At 45.7% G+C, this 20,139-nt stretch overlaps 1 protein-coding gene across 6 annotated transcripts in view; it reads left to right on the top strand.

Annotated features, from left to right (window-relative positions):
• The window catches only part of ZHX3 (zinc fingers and homeoboxes 3), a 125,152-nt gene that overhangs the window by 18,774 nt on the left and 86,239 nt on the right, over positions 1-20,139 (top strand). The window contains exon 1 of one of the 6 annotated variants that reach the window (XM_049100672.1): positions 3,240-3,335. The exons of 3 other annotated variants lie outside the window; for them this stretch is intronic. The gene's annotated coding sequence lies outside the window, so the exon portion shown is untranslated. Of the gene's footprint in view, positions 1-3,239; positions 3,336-3,643; positions 3,797-20,139 lie in introns of those variants that run through there. 2 more of the 6 variants (XM_025470076.3, XM_025470080.3) reach the window with 2 other exon arrangements.

Raw genomic sequence — 20,139 nt, 5'->3', positions numbered from 1 at the left:
GCCCTAAGATAAATTCTCCCTTATTTTTCTTTAACTGCCCTCAGGGGTTACTGGTGCTCATAGCCAGCAGACTCTTACTGATACATGCTCTTTGCCTCTAGACCCTGACACAAAAAAAGGGGTCACAGGTGTAGTCTATTCCAGTAAAATAGAAATCAGGTGGCAATTTTAGTGCATCAGCTATACTTCTGGCAGTTTCTTTCCTGCTTGAGAAAACTCATCAGAATGAGTGAAGTTTAGGTGATATTATTATAGGGATCACCTGGAATCTGCTTCGGTTATTTTTTTTTTAAAGATTTTATTTATTTATTCATGAGAGACACAGAGAGAGAGGCAGAGACACAGGCAGAGGGAGAAGCAGGCTCCATGGAGGGAGCCTGACGTGGGACTCGATCTCAGGTCTCCAGGATCACACCCCAGGCTGCAGGCAGCACTAAACCGCTGCGCCACCAGGGCTGCCCTTCAATTATTTTTTTAAAGGAAAATAATTTGTCTCCTTGAGTAAATATTAAGTGCATGCTGTTTGCTCTGCCTGGAGTCCTCTCCTCATCAACTCTTTAGACTCAACTCGTGTCGGCTCCTGTGGGAAGACTTTCTACACACTCCTATATCGTATTAATTATGTCCTCCTTTCTACTTCCCAAAGCAGGTAGTGCATTCATGTAGTGTTACATACATATTTTCTTCCAGAAGTACTTCTTTGCATGTCTGTCTCATTTGAAATTCTGAGTTCCTTGGTGGTTGGGAGAATGCCTTGTTTACCTTCACATCCCACAGTACCTAGATTGGAGTAGGCGCTCAAAAAGCTTGCTGAGTAAATGAAGTTAAATTTGAGCAACATATTCCATATATACTGTTATTAATTCAATAAATATATCCTGAGTCTCTAACAGTGTCAGGCCATGTTCCAGATACTGCAGATGAGCAACACAAGTCCTTGCCCTCAGAACATTACGGATGATATTCAGGTCATAAGGGCTATAAGGATAAGTAGAGCAGGATGAGGGGAGAGAGGATAATGGGAGTGGTGGGACTTGATATTTTAGTAGAATGGTCTGGGTAAGTCTGAGGAGGTGACTTCTGAAAATTTTGAAATTTGGAGTAAGGACACATGCCTTTCAGTACCCTGGGGTTTGAAACATCAAATGCACAGTCTTGCGGGAGGAGTGAGCCTGCATGTTCTAGAAGCAGAAAGGAGGCTAGTGTGGCTGGAATGGGGTGAAGGGATAGAGTACAAGGAGACACAGTTAAAGAAGGGGAGGAGTGTTGGGGAGGGGTCGCAAGAGGCTCTTTGAGATCCTTGACAAAAAGATTTTGATTTTTGCTCTGAGATGGGAAGGAATTGGAGTAAGCTTTACAGAAGGGGGGGAGGGAGATGTTTTGCCTTGAATTTTAACAGAATTCCTCTGGCTTCTTGAGAACAAGCTCTCCGAGAGCAGGGTGGAATCAGAGGACAAGTAGAATCTGTTCACTGCCATATTCCAGGAAAAAGATGATGAGGGCTCAAATGAGGATATTTTTAAAAATTTATTTATTCATGAGAGAGACAGACTGAGAGAGAGGGTCAGAGACACAGGTAGAGGGAGAAGCAGGCTGCCTGTAGGGAGCCGGAAGCGGGACCAGATCCTGGATCCTGCATCCTGGGATAACGACCTGAGCCAAAGGCAGGCACTCAACCATTGAGCCACCTAAGCATCCCTCAAATGAGGGTATTTTAAAGGTATTTGTTATTGAATTACATGTCGAATATGAGGATAGGAAAAGAGAAGTTGAGGATGACTTCAAGGTTTGGCTGGAGCCTCTAGAAGGATGGAATTGACGTTGAGGTGGAGAAGACTGAAAGGGACAAATTGAGGAGCAAGTTCCAGAGTTTGGCTTTGGACATGTCAAGTGTGACATATTGTGCCCACTCTCTTTTATTTATATATACATATATAAAATGTTTTCACTATTTTTCAGAGTCTGAAGGTTAAAATTCAACCTGAAGTTAAAGTCAGCTTTATTTGTTGAACACCAGGCACTGTGCAGAAAGCTTCATGGGTGCTGTCATTCAAATCTTTCAATCGGTTCTACTGGCTTAATTACTAATATTTTCATTGCTCTTTTATGGATTAAAGATTAAATGGCATGTCCAAAGTCACTCAGCCAAGGATTAATCTGTCAATATAATGCAGATCCGGGATGCCAAGGGATGTCAGGCTGCAGAGCTCTTGCTGTTTATTAATCACTGGATTCTAAAGGTAGGGATCACTTTCTGAGCATATATGCCATAGACATGGGCTCCATGACAACACAGGACCCTGGGACGTGTGACCCCCCCCAAAAAAAAAAATTCAGAAAAGGGCCCACCGCCATCCCAGGTGTTACACGTGACACAATGGAAGCTGTGAAGAAAGAACAGCATTAGTGTACCTTCAGAGTCTGATGCTTACAAGTTCTCAAATACCTGAGGATTTTTTTTAAAAAGGTTTTATTTATTTATTCATGAGAAACACAGAGAAAGAGGGAGAAGTGGGCTCCCTGCGGGGAGCCTGATGCAGGACTCGATCCCACGGCCCCGGGATCACGACCTGGGCCAAAGGAAGATGCTCAACCGCCGAGCCACCAGGCATCCCTCAAGTACCTGAAGATTTCATCTTAAAAAGCCATCAGAAGTTGCTGATGTTTAGAAATAGCAGGGATTAAAAACTGCAGTGGAGCAATCGGTTGGACGAGAGAAGAGCCAACCCTCGGGCGATGCTTGTTGGGCAACACCACAGGGAGAGGGGCCAGGCAAGGGACCAGGATCCCTGCCCTGCCTGCATCCTTTCCAAAGGGTAGCCGTGGGTGACCTTCCTTAGGTGGGCCTCCAGGAGGGCCAGGATACGGAGCACAAAAGCCGGGGCCCCTGGGGCCGCGGCCCCGCCCCCTGCGCCCTCCTCCCCCCCCCCTCCGGCTTCCACGCGGGGAGACGCGGGACGGCGCCTGCGCATGCGCCGGGCGAGGTCCGCTCTCCGCGACGTCAGGGGGCTCGCGCCCGCGTGAGGCCCCGCCCCCCGGGCGGCAGCGGCGACCTGGGCGGGGGGCCCCGGGCCCCGCCCCCAGCCGAGCCGAGCGGGGCCGAGCCGAGCGGGGCCGAGCCGCGCCGAGCGGCCCCGAGCGCGGCCGAGCCGAGCCGAGCCGAGCGGCCCGGAGTCGGTTGGTGCAGCTGCGTCCCCGCCGCCCAGCAGTCCGCGGCTCCGGCGCCGCCGCCGCCGCCGCCGCCGCCTCCTCCGCGGGGCCCGCGCCGCCCGCCCGCCGGGAGGGAGGGAGGGAGGCCCGGCCGCGGGCGCCGCCGCCGCCGCCGCCGCTGCCAGGTGAGCGCCCGCCGCGGCCCGCCGGCCCCGCGCGCCCCCGCCGTGTCAGTCCCCGTGTGCGTGCGTGTGTGTCCCCCCGCCCGCCAGCCACCGCGTGCGCCAGCCCCCGCCCGCCCCTCCCGCGCGCTGCCCCGTCTCTCTGTCAGCCGCCAGCGCCCCCTTGCGCGCAGGCCCCGCCCCTTCCCCCCGAAGCCCCGCCCCCGCCCATCTGTCAGCGCCCCCCCCCCCCCCGCCGCTGCCCCGGGGCTCGCCGTGGACCCTGCGGGCCGGGAGGGCGGGGATGCCCGCGGCGCCCCTCCTCGGCCCCGCTCCCCGGGCAGCGTCCGTCCGCGAGGAGGCAGCGGAGCCGGGACTGCAGCCTCGCTCGGGGCGCCCCGGGCCCCCCGGAGGCCGGCCGCGCCGAGGGAGCGGAGCTTGGGGTTTCCATCCCGAGGAGCCCGTCGGAAGTGCTCGTGCAGCGGGTGGGATGGGGAGCCTCGGTGGGAAGCGTTAGGCAGCCCGAGTCCCTCCGAGTCGCGCGGCTTGCATTTCTGAGCAGTGATTGCGCTGGGCTGGTGCCCCGGGAGAGGCTGCTGCGGGGAGGGGCGGGGAGGGGAGGTGGACGGGGACGAGGACGGGGACGGGGAGCACGGACGGCAGCCTCCTTTCTGTTTTTATCTGTGTCATGTGGGCACGTAGTATTTATTCACGAGACCCTATGCATCTTGGGCTTGCAGAGAGGCGTCGGTCGCGCCGCGTGTGAATGCTCCTGTAGGTTGTTGTCTCGACGTTCTTTATTTGTAGCAAACTTAGCATCGCGGTATTTCAAAACTAAGAGAAAAAATGCGTCCCCAAACACTTGGTATCCTGCCGGGTAGTTCTCAACCACGGGGAAAGAGCCAAAAGCGCACTTCATTAGCTGGAACAACTTATTCGGGCTTAATTCGTTTCTAAGAGACATACTGTGGAAAAATCCAGAAGCGGCAAAGTAGTATCAAAAAAGAGTCTTAGGAAATTAATGAAAGGGCCCTTCTATTGCCGCCCTGGAAAGATGGTATCAAAGTTGCTGTGGAGGACACAGCTACTATGTAATGATAAACATATTAACCAAGTTGGTTTTGTGACCTTGATACGTTGAGCAGCGCTTGATTTGCACAGTGCTTCTTTAATAGGCAAACACGGCATGGGAGTGGGGTAACTTTGGGAGAAAATGTTCCCCGCGTCTTGTTTTGTTTTCATATTTAAGATTTTCAACTAGGGCAGTCTCCTGGTAGGAGTGTTCTGTTTAGTTTAGACATAACATTTAAAAAAAAAATCACAAAAGTAATTCATGTTTAAAGCAGAAAGCTAGAAAAACAAAGAAAGGCTTGAGGGGGAAAAAAAAACCACCCATAATTCCACAAATGATAGGGAACCACAATTAGGTATTTATCCTCTTATTCTTTTTTTTATCCTTTTAATCTCTTGTTCTTATGCATAAGTATTTTTTTCTTACAGAAATGCTACCATACTAGGAGATTGTTTTATTATATACCTTTTTCCCAATTTATAAGTGGATTATATAGAATCTTATAGATTATGTATGCCTCGTACATAAAGGCATGAGAGGAGGATGATGGATGTAGGGATTCAGTGGTGATTATACATAATTCTTTGCTTAATCTGATTTGCAACTTGAAATGGCTCTGTAGCCCGAGGTATTGTCTCCTCTTCTATAGATGTATAGTTACCCTATTTATTACTCATAAAACTTGTGTATGAGTAAGAACTTATCTTTGTGATACTTTTAAAAAATAAATTGGATCCTCTGCTTAGAGCGATATAATAGCTTCTCGTCTTAAAGTAAAATCTGAATTCCTTGCCACGGCTGACTAGGCTGCCTCCCTGTCCTCACTTCCAGTTTTGCCAAACAGATCTCTTTGCTATTCTTTAAAAAACTTTTAAACATATGCTAGCCTCCATGCCTTTGCATTTGCTGTTCCCTCTGCCTAGAGCTCTGTTCCCTGGATATCGTGGTTCTTGCCTCAGATGTAACCTTATCAGGTTTTTCTTGACCCCTTTGTGTAAAATACACCCACTCCCTTCTCCTCCTTAACTTTTTCTTCATAGCACTGACTCTCCTACTGATGAGTACATATTTATTTGTTGATTTATGTCTCTTCTCCCTCATTAACACAGAAGTGTGGCTTTTTTCACTGATGTGTCCTCAGGGCTCAGAAAAATCACCTGACACGTTATAGGTGCTTAGTATTTGTTGAATGAATGAGTGAATGAATGCTCATTATCCGTCGTTCCTGTGACCTTCCTGTAGCCTCCTAGGCTTTTTAGATAGGGCTGTCATGAAGTGAGATAACAACCCTTTAAAAGTCAAGATAGTCCTCTCCTTTACCTATCTGAGAAGAATTTTACAAGTGAGGCTTATAATCTTAAAAAGAATTGTAGTCTTGGGCAGCCCCGGTGGCTTAGCGGTTTTGGGCCACCTTCAGCCCAGGGCCTGATCCTGGAGATCCAGGATCAAGTCCCACATCGGGCTGCCTGCATGGAGCCTGTTTCTCCCTCTGCCTGTGTCTCTGCCTCTCTGTCTCTGTCTTTCTCTCTGTGTCTCTAATAAATAAATAAATAAAATCTTAAAAAAAAAAAAAAGAATTGTAGTCTTGATTTAACTTGAACAATCGAGGGAAGAAACGTTTTTGGCAAATGTTACTGGCTTTCTTTTTTATGCCTTATCCCTTGTGTCACATTGGAAATCTTTGAAAAGTATAAAGTATCCCAGTTATGTTTACAGCTGTGATTTCAATTTGGTAGTTCTTAGTGATAGTATAAGCCTCAAGAGCATAGTGAGTTTTTTTGTGTCAACAGATACCCAGAGATATAATTACAGCCTTAATGTGTTTTCATTTGAGGAGTAGCTGTTATATTTACTTATTTTCCTGGCAATTCTATCCTTTTCAACTCTTTGCTTATCAGTTTTTGGATGGCTTCACAGGTATGCTTAGGTTTTTTTTTTTTTTTTAACATTTTAAAGTAAATCCTTGATCTCTTGAGCATTTTACATCTCTCATGTGACTCTTGAACCATTTGAAAGTACCAGTTTCATCTTTCAGGATGAAATGATATCTGTAGTGAAATGTATAATTGCATTTTCATTATAAGGATGGGAAAAATTGTATCTTGGGGCAGAATTTTTACAGAAAAGCTATAATGTGAGTGTAAGATTTTTTAAAAAGCTTGAATTTCAAGTAGACTACTTTTTAATGAGTTTTTGAAAAAAAATCCTTGTTTTTTGCTCATAAGGAAAAGGATTCTTTGTACACAATCCAAACAGAGACCTTCCAAACCATTTTTTCTTATGCCTCAAATATACAAGAACTTGGGGGGAAAATCGTAAATGAAAATTTTCTTTTTTTTTTTAAGATTTTTATTTTTTTGACAGAACAAGCATAAGCAGGGGGAACCGCAGGCAGAGGGAGAGGGAGAAACAGTGTCCTTGCAGAGCAGGGAGCCCGATGCAGGGCTCAATCCCAGGACCCTGGGATCATGACCTGAGCTGAAGGCAGATGCTTAACTGACTGAGCCACCCAGGTGCCCTGAAAATTTTCTTTTAAAGGCCTAAAGGGAATGCATTAAGATTTTATTTTTATTTGTTCCATAGGCATTTATTGAGCATGTAATTGGGGCAGTTCTATGTGTTTTTGCACAGGCTACATGGCCATGATGACCATGTGCACTTTCAGATTATCAGCCTGATTTCTTATTATTTCTTCTCTTTTGTCACTTGGCTACCTCCTTTCTATCATCATATTCTCTCCCTACCTGATCTCATCTATTCTCAGGACTTTAATACCCTTTGGGTGCTAACTTCTTTCCTTGATTAGACCTCCTTCTCCACCACTCTCTGGTTCTAGTTTTGCATTTTTACCCACTGCCTTCCTGCTGTCTCTTCTTGCTGCCCCACCATGATCTCAAACTCCAGAATGTCTCCTCTCAAACTTCCGGATTTATATTCCTCATTCCTGACTCCTGTCTTCCCTCTCTCCCAGCTTTCTCTACCCTCTGCCTTTCCTGTGTCCTTATTGTCCTCTCATTGCTTAAGCCAAACACCTGAAAATTGTCTTTCAGTCCATCAGGACAGCATGTTGGCCTAGGCTCCAGAATACCTCAAACCCTCCCTTCCCTCTGTCCTCCTAATCCAGCTGTGAGAATAGCCTGCCTATACCTGGCCTCCCAGCTTCCGCTCTTGCCTCCTTTTAACCACTGTCCCCATTGCGGCCAGAATGGATGCTACTAAAAAGCCAACCAGATCACGTCACCCCCTCGCAGTGGCTTCCTACGGCACTGGGACCCACACCACACTTCTTAATCTGAGGTGCTCGGCCTCTGTCTCTCCAGCCTCTGCTCCTTGCTCAACTGTTCTTCTGTCAGGTAGGAACTGACAATGTGCCAGTTCTCCTCCTCTTCTGTACAGGCTCTTCTCTTTGCCTGGCACCCGCCCCTTCTCATAGAAAGATCCTTCTCAAGCATTTGCTCTCAGCTAAAATGTCCCTTTTCAGAGGGTCTTTTCCCGATCACCCCTCCCACAGTTGCCTCCTCCCTGATGTCCCCTCCTAGTGTGTGTGCGTTTCCTGCCTAGTGTTTCACCACAATTCCAAGTATCTCATTTATGCGTTGCCTTTATCATCTACTCTCCCAGGAGACTGCAAGACTGCTGAAGGCCGAGACCGCCTTGGCCTGTTTACGGTACGGTCCTGGCACCCAGTGCTCTGCCTTAAATCCAGTGGGTGCAGGTCCTTAAGACCTTTTGAATAATAGTTTTTGTAACAGCTAACCTTTTTCGAGACTTACTCTGTGCCAGGTCCATTGCTAAGTGTGATCACGCATGATCTTTAAATCTCTGGGAGAACTAACTAAGGTGGCAGTGATTATTACATTATCATTTCTGCTTTCTAGTTGAAAAATATGAGCTAAGAGGAATAAATTTTAAAGCTATACAGCTAAGAAAGTGTTGGAGCTAGGATTTGAATCTATATGATCTGACTGTAGAAACTTCCTCCTACTCATTATTGCCTTCTCATGCGAATGTAAGGGTATATGAATGTGAAATAGGCCATAATAGTAACATGATGGTTCCAAGCATATACTGGGGTATAAGAATTGGATTAGGGTGCTGTATTTCTTGGGAAGTTTCTGTTAAAAACCCACTATGCCAAAGCATGTAGATAGATTAGTTTGAGTTCTGTTTTAATTTTACCTTTGTGGACTTCTAGCTGTAAGCCTTTGGGCAAATTACTTAACATGTCTAAGTCTGTTTTTTCAGCTGTAAATGGAGAAAAATAATAGTTCTTATCTCACAGGGTCATTGTGAGTAGCATAATTATACATATAAAACACTGAATGTTAACTGTTAATATAAGGAGGGGAAAAAATGCTCAGAAAAGACTTGTAGCCCCATCAACAAATGAGAGTTTGAGTAAAAGTGAAAGACTATAACCAACAATATTGTTTCATTTACTCTGCTTTTGAATTTATAAAAATGATCAGGGAATTAAGTATTTGGCTTATGATTTATAATCATTCTGTTGATATTTGGCAACTTTATGTTTGGATTCAAACTTGTTAAATGCTTGAGGTAAGAGTTTTCTTGTTTTTAAACTCCTTTCCATCTTAAGAAAAAGTCTCAGGGTAGAGAGATCTTTTGAGAGGCTGGCCATTTTTGAGAGTCTGGCTAGTTTTTTGTCTTTCATCAGAAAGATACTAGGGGTGCCCGGGTGTGGCTCAGTTGATTAAGCGTCTGACTCTTGGTTTCAGCTTGGGTCATGATCTCAGGGTTGTGAGGTTGAGCCCCACGTTGGGCTCTGCACTCAGTGGGGAGTCCGCTTAAGGTTCTCTCTTCTCCCTTTCCCTCTGTCCCTCCCTACCCTTTCTAAAATAAATAAGTAAAATCTTAAAAAGAAATATCAGGGCGCAGCTGAATTTTCTGGTGGAATGGCTTAGGATCAGGTGCTATTTTGGTGGTTTACAACAACTCTATGAGGTAGAGGGTGAGGTTTGTCTGCTAAGACTAAGTGGGAAGAGGTCAGAGGGAAATCAAGGAGATTTGACATATAATCAAGGTCAGGAAGAGTGAACTTGGGGCAATGTCCGTTATTTCCTGACACTATACAAGGCTCTGTTGAGGTAGGGGACTATGGGTCTAGGGCTAGGGTATCAGTAGCATTCAGCTGCCTGGTTTTAGGAGCACAGAAAGCATATGGTTGGATTGCCAGAGTTGTGGTTTGCTGGCAGAAGGACAGTGGAGCAGAGGATCTGAGGGTATTAGTCAGGGAGTGATTAACATGACAGGTAAGAGTTTTCAGGTTGGATGAGGGAGAGAAAAGGACCAGAAGTGTTGGTGAAGTCACAGAGTGGGTGTATTGGAGTGATGGAGTAAGAGGAGGTTATGGTTAGACAGGGATATTGGAGTAGAAGATTTCAGAACTGGAGTAGTTAATTACTGGACATGATGGGCTCCTGGATTTTGCTACAGACATGAATGGTTAAGATGAAGTGAACTCAGTGAAGACGAGTAAAGTCAAGGAAGACAACCAACTGAGAGGCTGGAGAGTTGTTTGGGTCATCCATGTGTCAGAAAACCCATCATGGAGATGGCAGGACATTTAGGGTGGAGAGAAAGAAGGTGTGCCAAGTCTGCCTTTACCAGCAAGAGAAGAGGTGTTGGTGGCCAGCCTGCAGGAGCCTCAGAAGATCAGGGGATTTTGCCTGAGGGCAGTAGAAGAACAACGACCTGGCAACTTCATTGGTTGCAAGGTCTCTCTGGAAGGAGTTGGCCTTGGGCCAGATTCATTATGCTTCGGATGGAATCCCAATTCAAGTGAGCAGCATGCAGGGCATGTTGGATATGTTTCTAAACTTGGTCATGAAAATCATCTGAGGGTGTGTTTTTTAAAAATACAGATTTCCGGGCCCCATTCTGGACCCACTGGATTAGAATTTATAGGAGAGAGGACTGAGAATGTATATTTTAAACTCTCCCTCCGCCACACACATACCTGCTCTTTATGATCAGACAGGTTTGGGAAATACAGCTGTAGTGTTTAAGATTGTGCGATCTGGAAGCCGACTGCCTGAGTGTAAAGGAGGTGAGGCTGGTAGGAGTGAGCCTTAGCCCACGACTCTTAATAGCTTAGCTTTCCAGGTCCGCCTGATAGCAGAAACAGTGAATTAAGGGCCCCACCACTGGAGGCAAGCATACCGACCATAGCAAGAAGAGACAGCTGGAGATGACAGAGATGGAAAACTGTACAAAAATAATTCAAAGTATAGCAGTTTGGGGGACATTCACTGTAGAAGAAGCAGTCCTGTTTGCCTCAGGGGTCCTCGAATACATTAATTAATCATAATTGTCCTGTTCAACAGGAATAGGTCAGGTTGTGGTGTGGTTAGTTCTGAAGGCTGAGAAGGAGGTAGTGCAGCTCAGAAAGTTTTCTGCCTTAAGCTATCATGATATAGTGCTTCAGTTAACCTTAAAATCAACTTATGTGACACATTTCTGTCTCTGAAGATATGAGACTAAAACATTTACTCAAGGACAAGCTCAAGACGAGTGGTGATTATCCCCTGTATACACGATTAGATACTTAATATCATGGTGGTGGCAGCCCTACCATTCATTCTGTTTTTTCACCAAGAAAGTACTCTTCCTTCTCGTGACAAGGAAGAGGAATCCTGCAAAAGAATAGCTGCTGGGAGGGAACTTGGAGTTAGCCATTCTTGGCTGACCATTTAGAATCCCCTGTTGGTAGTAAAGGAGGTTTGAGTTTGAGTTGCAGTGTTTAGAATATTTAAACTTTACTTCCAGGCTGGTTTATCATAGCCAAACACTAAAGCTGCAGGGAAAGAATGTTGTCAGCCCTGCTAGGAGTGGTTGCTATGGACCTTGAGCCTAAAACTTGATTTGCTCTATCATGTGTTCCATTTCTTATTTCCTTTTAGAACGGCTGGTACTGAGAAGCCTGGCTTTCACACTGCTGAACTGGGCGCCAAACATGGCATAGCATCTTGGTTATATTCCTGTCACTTAGTACATCCTTCCACTTACTGCCTCATTTCCTTGGTGAACTACAGGGAGCTTCTTGAATGCCCATCTTGAGATCTAGAAAATGTGGCAATGGAGGTTTTAGTAATGCCAATTTTTTTTTTTTTTTTTTTTTTTTTTTAATTTTTTATTTATTTATGATAGGCACACAGTGAGAGAGAGAGAGGCAGAGACACAGGCAGAGGGAGAAGCAGGCCCCATGCACCGGGAGCCTGACGTGGGATTCGATCCCGGGTCTCCAGGATCGCGCCCTGGGCCAAAGGCAGGCGCCAAACCGCTGCGCCACCCAGGGATCCAGTAATGCCAATTTAACCAGAACTTTCCATTTGCAAGTTGAGATTTTTAAAAAGTAATTCCATTTAGAAAAAAAAAATAGAAATTGAAAATATTTTTCCCTTTAGAAACACATTTAAAGCTGAGAAACATTAAGCAGAGGCCAATGAGTTTTTTAACACCACACTTATCTGCCCTACAGAACTTAGAAACCCCTGAATTCTGTTGTATTATACCGTATTATGAAGGTTCTGCTGTATTATGGTGTTCTTTTTGTTTTTTTTATAAGATTTCATTTATTCATGAGACACAGAGAGAGAGAGAGAGAGAGAGAGAGAGAGAGAGACAGGCAGAGACACAGGCAGAGGGAGAAGCAGGCTCCCTGCAATGAGCCCAGTGTGGGACTCGATCCCGGGACTCCAGGATCAGGCCCTGGACTGAAGGCAGCGCTAAACCGCTGAGCCACCCAGGCTGCCCTGTGGTGTTCTTTATAATATTTCAATCACTAAATGTACTCTGTTTGTGAAGTGTTTATGTGCCTACTGTGAACTAGGCACCATGGGGTTAAAAAAGGTCTCTGTTCTCAAACGTTTTTAAAAAGACAAGATGCATTTAAATCTGTAACCTCAAGCAGACTATGCTGCCTGCTGCAAAGGAGGTATAATCAAAATGTAGGATCACAGACGAAAGAGAGGTTATTTCTGGTGGTAAGTGGAAGTGGTGAGAAGGGATGGGAGGGTGCTTTCAGGGAGTGTTGTCTTCAGACAGGATCTTGAAGGTTGGGTTGAATCTGGAACTGCTACATTTGATACTCTGTTTACTAAGGCATCATTTATTTTAGCAAGACTATGAAGATACTTTGGTGACTTATGAATTAACTTTCAATCATCCAGAATGCCTCACTCCTTCATTATTTTGGATTAACTTGTCTTTGTAATTAAGTACAAAGTATGAAGGGATGTATAGTGGAGAAGGGCTTTTATGGAAGCCCTTAAAAACAATCTTTGAGGCAGCCCAGGTGGCTCAGCGGTTTAGTGCCGCCTTCAGCCCAGGGTGTGATCCTGGAGACCCGGGATCGAGTCCCATGTCAGGCCCCCTGTATGGAGCCTGCTTCTCCATCTGCCTGTGTTTCTGCCTCTCTCTCTGTGTCTCTCATGAATTAATAAATAAAATCTTAAAAAAAAAACAACAATCTTAGGATCATAGTGGATGTCTCAAATTCCAAAAGAATTGGAAATACAGCGCTATAGTAGTGAATACAAAACCAGAGTGATAATGGAAGGTATATGCTTAAGTATATGGTTTAGGATTTAGAGGAAGAAGGAACTCTAAGTGATGTTGGTGAGGACTTTATAGGAAAGGAATAGACTGCCACGTTAGGAGACTTCTGAATACTCACAGTCTCATTTCTGAGTGTCTTTTTCAGGCAGGGATGCCTTTGGCAATGAAGGCAGGAGAGCCCCACGGGCTGGGGGCGTAATAAACAGAAGGAGGCCGGTGCCTCCTCATTCTCCCTTGTTCTAGCATGGCTAAGCACAGAGGGTTTTGCAGAATGGCTCTACCCAGTCCAGGCCTCTGTGTCTTTTTTTTCTGGGCTTGGCCTGCCTCAAAGTTACATATTTCTGCCACAGAGTGAATGCTTTTTGGCTGACGTGTGTCTGTCTGGGTGAATCCTCATTCCTTTGGCAAACCCATTTCTTGCCATGGTAGGTTAGCTACAACTGGACCATTGTGCCACCCTTGCAAATGGTCATTGTTGGGTCTGAGACCTTACAGTCAGTTTTTCCTTTCCCACATAAGACTGAATTTTCACTCTTCTTGCCTGGTCAGTTCAACAGTTAATTTTCCAGGAAGCTGAAAATATACCATTTGTGCTGAAATGGGGCCCTGGCTCAGAATTCTGATCTTTTTGGAAATCAGTATAAACAGTTTTGAAAAAATCAGTATATACTGATTTGAAAAAAAATAGTATTTTCCTTGTTTATTCCTGATAATCCCAGCAGCTTTTTCTTTTTTAAAAATATTTATGTATTTATTTATTTATTCATGAGAGACAGAGAGAGAGAGAGAGAGGGAGGCAGAGACACAGGTAGAGGGAGAAGCAGGCTCCATGCAGGGAGCCTGACATGGGACTCGATCCCAGGTCTCCAGGATCATGCCCTGGGCCAAAGGCAGCGCTAAACCACTGAGCCACCCAGGCTGCCCGCCAGTAGCATTTTAAAAGCTATTTTTGGCAATGCTGTACACTCCATTTTATCATGCAGGTGACTAAAGCAACTCTAAGAAAATAAATTCTGTCACTCACCAATAATGTACTTATTTTGTGCCTACTATGTATCAGGTTCTATGGTAGATAGCAGTGGGGAGCAGTCAGACATGGTCTTTCTCTGGCCTCCTGCTGCTTACAGTCTGGGAGAATCCATGGCTGGGAAGCCACAATAGAGATATAGGTGCTAGAGGCTTGGAGGCAGAAAGGCTTGGTGTACAGTTCTGCTTTTGCCCTTTACCAATTATATGACTTTAGGCTTTTGACTCTATTTTCAGTCAACTGTAATAAAAAAAATCTTTTAACAGGGTTTATAAGAGTTTTATCATAAATGATACTACATAGAAAAGAGCTTTGAGAAGGTCAAGTTACTATATATATAGCAAATATAGGTGGGGTAATCAGCCCCTGCGTTGTCTAGTAGGAATGGCTAACAGAGGGTTTCCACTGCTCTGTGGCTTCAGAGAATGCCATGTACTTCAGAGAATCTGCAAATACAACACTGGGACTTTTACTAATATTTCATTAATTTTTATGCTTTTATTTTATTTTTTTAAGATTTTATTTATTCATTAATGAAAGACATACAGAGAGAGAGAGAGGCAGAGACACAGGCAGAGGGAGAAGCAGGCTCCATGCAGGGAGCCTGACGTGTGGGACTTGATCACGGGTCCCAGGATCACACCCTGGGCTGAAGGCAGCGCTAAACTGCTGAGCCACCCGGGCTGCCTTATACTTTTAAATAATAAGAAAACCAGCTGGGTTTTTGGTGCCTGGTGTTAATATAGGCTACTTAGTCATCCCTAACAAGCTGTAGATTTAATACCTACTGGCATCATTTCAGGAAACAGTGCTTCTAGATGTTTACTATCTAACCAGAAATTTATTACTCCAGCAAAGGATGTGTGATTATGCTAACTAGTCTAATACCATGGACTTACACAGTAGGAAGACAGAGGTTTCTCTGAACAATAATTATAATAAAATAAAAGTATCCTTTGTGAATTGTAAAAGATATCTCTAGTTTTTACAGATTTAGGTATCTCAAGAGTTTTGAACTGCACGCTTCCTTTTCGTCTGACCTCCTACTGTTTAGGGGCCGTCTTCCTGCATACCGCTGAAGAACTAAGACTTTTCATTGCAGGGATTTTCTGTAGTAACCTAGACAAGACCTTATTCTTTTGGAACCTCAATTTAGTTGTAAAATGTGCCTTTTCTCTGCCATGTCGACTTCACAGGGTTGTTGGGACATTCAGGCAGAGGATTGGAATGGATGTGCCTGTGTCTGTGATGGTTCTCATTTAGTCATAAGTATGGTGGTCAGTTAATTCTGGCAAATGAATACCATGGAAGGACCATGTTTTGATTTATAGTACAGCCTTATTCAAGTTTCCCGATTCTTCTCATTAAAATTCAGTGCCGTCCACATCTTTCAGTTTCATTCTCACTTAATAGCATTTCACTTTATGCCTGGCTAGCCATTCACCAACATTTACTGAGCAGGCAATGTGTCAGGCATTGCATAGCATGCTGGGGATGTAGAGGCAAGAGGGCCAGACCTGCTTGCCTATTTGACAGGGGAATGAGCCCAAGACTACAGCATTAATTCTTGCTTGAATTTCCAGCCTGCTGGCCTTCCCTACAGATTTCAGACTTGCCAGTTCCTACAGTTGTATGAACCAGTTCTTTAAATCTCTAAATTTGTGTGTGTGTGTGTGTATGCTTAACATATATACACACATGAATCCTACTGGGTCTGTTTCTCTGGAGAACCCAGGCTGATATAGTACTTAACAAATGCTCTCATTATTGATGCAGAAAGAAGAACAAGTGTGGTAAACAAAATGCTTTCTGTAGTTTTAGCTGTGTTGAGTTTGAGGTGCCCATGGAATCCACATGCAGATACCTGCAGGCCAATGTAGTGAAGTCTAGGAGAACTCACATGAGTGGTCTGCACTGCAGATATATAAGTTTGGAAGTTACCAGTTTGTAGCTGGCAGTCGAAGCTATGTTTGTGGATGATTTCAAACATAAGTATGTTAAGGTAAGAGGAGGTATCAAGATGGAATCCCAGGAGACACTGACATGTAGAGGAGAGGAAGAGGAGCCAGTAAAGGAAGCCAAGAAGAAAGAGTAGACAGGAGGATAACCAGGAGAGAATGGGGTTGTTGAAATCAAGACAGGGGAGAATTTTTCTTTTATTTCCTTCCTTCCTTCCTTCCTTCCTTCCTTCCTTCCTTCCTTCCTTCCTTCCTTCCTTCCATCCATCCATCCATCCATGAGAGACACAGAGGCAGAGAGAGGCAGAGGGAGAAGGAGGCTCCCCACTGAGCAGGGAACCCGATGCAGGACTCAATCTCAGGATCCTGGGATCACGACCTGAGCCAAAGGCAGATGCTCAACCACCGAGCCACCCAGGTGCCCCAAGACAGGGGAGAATTTCAAGGAGGGAGTGCAGCACTGTTAAGTGCCTCAAGATCAGGAGAAATGTTGCTATATGTCTGTTGAACTTAGCTCCTAGGAGGTATTGTCAGAAGTGATTGTTTCAGTGTCATGATGTATCACAGTGGGTGGAACAGAGGATCGTGGAGGTGAAGTGGAGATGTATGTCTGCTGCTCCTCTTTCTTCAGAGCTCACTTCTGAAGTGTGATGCTAAGAAGGGATGGTGGGAAGGGATGATTTTAGGATAAGAGGGGCCCTCGCATGTTTAGAGGCTGAAGAGATGGAACTAGAAGAGAGGAAGAAAGCAGAGATTCAAGGGAGAGAAAGGACAAATGGTCACTCAAATGCTCCTCCAAGGGTAGATGGTCAGTAAAGTTGCCAGAGGGGGAACGCCTCTTTCACTTTGGAAAGAGGAAAAGCTACTTAGGGATACAGATATGTCTACAGCAGGTAGGAGACTAGAAGTTTTGCCCTCATCAAATCTTCCGTGTTTGCAGAGTGGACCTTTGGCAACAGCTGAGCCAGGATGAGCTGGTGCAGTAAGATCTCTGCAGATGGCAGTGAAGGTATAAAGTTGTTCTGTGGGGCTCAAAGTAGAGGCTGGTGATTGCTCCCATTGTCTGTTGAGTGAAAGCTTTGCCCCCGGAGTCTGGTGTTTGTCCAGTCCTCCAGAGCCTGCTTTTAACTAGTTCTGCCAGCCTGCCTGTCTTGTCTGCGTCATTCTGGCACCCTTGTACTTTAGCCAGGAGCATTTCTGCTCTAGCACCAGCATTTGGCTTGGGGAGACTGGGTGCTATAGGGAAGATGCCATTGGATTTGGAGTCAGGGGTTCTGTGGTTCAGTCTTGACCCCTCCACTTACTAGTTATGGGGCCTCAGACACAGCTTAACTCTCCAGGTCTGTTTCTTCATTTGTAAACTGTTCATTATAACAACAGTAAGTGATGATGGTGATGGTTGTGTCAGAGGAGAAAACATATTTTAAAGTACTGTGAAGAGGGTAAGTAGTATATAAATGGAGCTGGTGTCATGAGGCCATTAATAACCCTAGCTCCAGACTTTTGTATAAATGTTCTTTACCACTAGAGCCCTCCCCCTTCCATCCAACTATCTAAATTCAACCTCTATTACATAGAGACACGCTAGCTCCTGTAACAGATAAACCCTGCTGGAATCTCAGTGGCTTAAAACAGTCGACATTTTCATGCCCATTTGAAGTCCAGTCATCTTGGTGGTGGGGGCCCAGACTGATGATGGATGATCTGCTATCTTCAAACCAGAGTTTCCAAGGTTGCCTTGGATGTCCACGTCCAGCCAGCAGAGTGGGGGAAGAGAAAATGTGGATGACTGTCTGAGAGGCTTTTATGCACCAGACTTAGGATGGGAGCTGGTGACCAAGGCCAAAGGAGAGAGGGCTGAGAGAGGCATTTACTGGGTGGGAGGTGAATTTGGAGTGTGTATGTTTTCTTGTGTGCAGACTGGTGGCGGGGGCTCTGCGAAGCATGAGGCAGGCCCTGGGTAGCGCTAGGGCGCTAGGGCAGAACAGACAGGCAGCTCCTCCTGCCTTGATGGACAGAGCATAGGAAGGGCTAGAACTGGTTCCTGGGAAAGGCCAGCGCTGCAAAGGTGGAAGAGAAGTCCCCAGGTCGGGACATAGGCAGGACAACTGGGGTGTTTATATACCTTCGGAGATGAGCTTCCTAACAGTTGGGGAGGCAGATACTCTACCTTTTTCAAGATGAGAAGATTGATGAGGTGACGCCTTGACAGAAGTCACACAACTAATAGGCATCAGAGAAAGGAGCTGGGACTTGAGTCTCTGACATCAAAGGAGAGCCAGGAAGCACCCCAGCCTCACCCCAGAGCTGGAAAAGCTGGACTCTGCGGTTGGTTGGAGGTGAAACCCTGGGCATGGGGTAGAGGAGGACCTCTGTGGTGGCTGCTTCTGTTATGAGTGACTCACCTTTTGGCTGCTTCAGTTGGAGGAGGGCAGACGAGGCAGGGGCATTCCAGGCAGAAGGAGCAGCCTGAGTGAAGATCCTGAGGTTGAACTGTGCTTACAGACGGGGTTTGGGGACTGGAAGGAGGCCGGGTTGGTCCATGGTGAGCAGCAGGGGAATGTGCATGCGAAGGTGCCAGAGAGGAAAATGGGCCCCACATCACACAAGAATATCAGGCCACGGCAAGGAGTTAAGGCTTTATTCTAAGGGCAGTGGGAAACCATTGTACATTTTGAGCAAGAGGGCAGAATGGTCCAATTTAGAGTTTAAAAAAGACTACTGTGGCTGTTGTGGAGAATGAGTGGCGGGGAGGCCATGGTACATATTGAATGTAGTGGGTGAGGGAAGAGGAGGAATTTAGTGGAAGTGAGTCTGGAGCTCCAAGCAGAGGTTCAGGCTGGTAAAGAAAATTGGATCCTGTATTTCCTGTTAGCTCACTCCCTGTTCTTAGCCAAGTTTCCTGCAAGTAGCCTTATCCAGTGTCTACTTCCTTCCCTCATCCACTCAACCTCTGTGCTCTGGCTCTGTCACTGCCACTTCCCTGAAATGTCTTGGGCAAAGGGCACGGCCCTTTATGGTTAACCAAGTCTTAGCCTTTAGGTCTTATCTGACTTGATTTGCATCCAGTCACACCATGAGCTGTTCCTGCCTTGGAATGTCCTTCCCCTTAGCCCCTTGTGGCCCCTTTGCTGTCGCCCGACTCCTCAGCCCAGCCCTGATGTGCTAGCATTCCCCAGGCTCTGACCTTGGTCTTCCTGGGTTTCCTCTATGCTGCTCTGAATAGAGAGAGCTCTGCCCCTTTTCATTGCACCAATGCCTCCTTGCTTTTCTAGCTTCATCTCACGTGTCCCCTTCTCCAGGAAGCCTTCCTTGACCTCTCAGTCTGGGTTAGGTGCCACTTCTCCTTTTTATTTCTTCTGGAGCATAAAGTCGATGTGATAGCACTTAGCACCCTGCTTATTTGTATCCCCAGTCTAATTGTGCTTCAAAAGGGTAGGATTACAACTAAAGGCCCTGTGATCTAGGACAAAGATTGCTTTCTGCAGTTTAGGTGAAAGCCACACTTTGTAATGAAGGCATCTACACCTGATAGTGTGTCCTTTAGTAGAGCAGTCATTTCTCACTGGGTCTGAGGGCTGTGAATTCTGGAATAATATCTTCTGTGAACAGAAGGAATTAACTCAGAAGAATTAGTCATTGTTTCTATCTTCTGAAAGGAAAAGAAATCTGAGAATTTAAGAATATGAATTGCTTCAGAAGAGCTTCCAAAGACCTGCACTGTCTGGAAATTTGGTTCCCCACACCCTCGCTCCTGCTTCCAAAAACTTGTAATATGTGCCTCGTAGTTTGTGATTCCACAGTTCTGGGTTCAGAATGTGGTGATGAGCACTAAAGTTCCCTAGGCTGAATTGTGGTACCCTTCAAAGGTGGCAACCAGCATGAATGAAAGACCAGCTCCTGCCTTGATCCCCTCCCTCCTGCCAATCAGCTGACCGTGTGAGTGAGAAAGAGATGGATAGAGACAGCAGTGTATACTCAGGCATGCAAGGCCCAGCTCTGTGGTTTCAGCAAGGTGGTTAAGACCATGAAACTCTTGTCTCCTCCAAAGGACCTCTTCTCCTCTCCTGAGTTCTTTTTGTCTTTCTCTCCGTTCCAAACCTACCCTATCCTTTTTTTTTTTTTTTTTTTTTTGGCAGGTGGAACAAAGAAAATAAATGTTGAATCACTTTTTTTCCCCCCAGTGGCTTGATT

Source organism: Canis lupus, chromosome 24 (assembly GCF_003254725.2).
Source record: "Canis lupus dingo isolate Sandy chromosome 24, ASM325472v2, whole genome shotgun sequence".
Taxonomy (NCBI): Eukaryota; Metazoa; Chordata; class Mammalia; order Carnivora; family Canidae; genus Canis; species Canis lupus.
Note: the sequence above shows the minus strand (reverse complement) of the source record. Positions and strands in the feature narration are given on the sequence as shown.